Source organism: Penaeus monodon, chromosome 30, assembly GCF_015228065.2.
Source record: "Penaeus monodon isolate SGIC_2016 chromosome 30, NSTDA_Pmon_1, whole genome shotgun sequence".
Taxonomy (NCBI): domain Eukaryota; kingdom Metazoa; phylum Arthropoda; class Malacostraca; order Decapoda; family Penaeidae; genus Penaeus; species Penaeus monodon.
In genome coordinates, this window is record NC_051415.1 from 34,943,429 (window position 1) to 34,944,263 (window position 835).

Sequence of the window (835 nt, forward strand, 5' to 3'; positions counted from 1 at the left end):
AACGACGATAATTTTCTCTCTGGCTTGTTTGCGTTCTGTTTCCCTGTTTCCACCTGCTCGACTTCTGGCCTCCTTGCCCTTGCCGCTGCAATCCTGGCTTTCCCATCCTCCTCTCTTCTTCTATTTCCTTTTCTCTCTGTGCTCCTTTCTCTCTTTTCTCTTTCGCTCTCTTCTCTCCTCTTTCCCTTCCTCTCTCTCCCTCTCTCTCCCTCGCTTCTTTTCTTTTCTTCTTTCCTCCCTTTCCTTTTTTTTTTCCCCTCTCCCCTTCCTTTTCTTTCGTCTCCCTATCTCCTTCCTCCTCTTCTTCCTCTTTCTTTTCTCCCCTCTCTTCCTTCCTCCTCTCCCTCTTCCCTCTTTCTTTCCCCTTTCCCCTCTCCCTTCTCCTCTCTCCCCTTTCTTTTCTTTTTTTCCCTCTTCCTCTTTTCCTCTATCTTTTCTCCTCCCCCTCCTCTCCCCTTCCTCTCCTCTCCTTCCTCTTCTCTTTTCTCCTTCTTCTCTGTTTTCCTCTCCCTTTCCTCCTTCTCTTCCCTTGTCTCACTCTCTGACTTCATTTTTTATCTTTTTTTCCCCTTCCCTCCTCCTTTTTTTTCCCTCCCCCCTTCTTCCCCCTCCCTCCTTTCTCCCCTCTTCTTCTCTCCCTTTTCTTCTTTCCTCTCTCCCTCTCCCATCCTTCTCTCTTTCGGCATGTTAATTAACAACAGTGTTTGTTTTGGGGCGAAATTCCACTTTTTCTGGAAATGGCCACTTCTGAAGGGTGTAATAACCCCTTACTCCGATTTTACCTTCTTGTTATTTTTGTATTCGTAGTCTTCAAATGAGAATAGGTCTGTCCGTT

The 835-nt window shown here is 46.5% G+C and overlaps 1 protein-coding gene across 1 annotated transcript in view; it reads right to left on the reverse strand.

The window, feature by feature from the left end:
- Window positions 1-835, reverse strand: part of LOC119592436 (circumsporozoite protein-like) — a 1,865-nt gene that overhangs the window by 631 nt on the left and 399 nt on the right. The gene's annotated exons all lie outside the window — the stretch shown is intronic.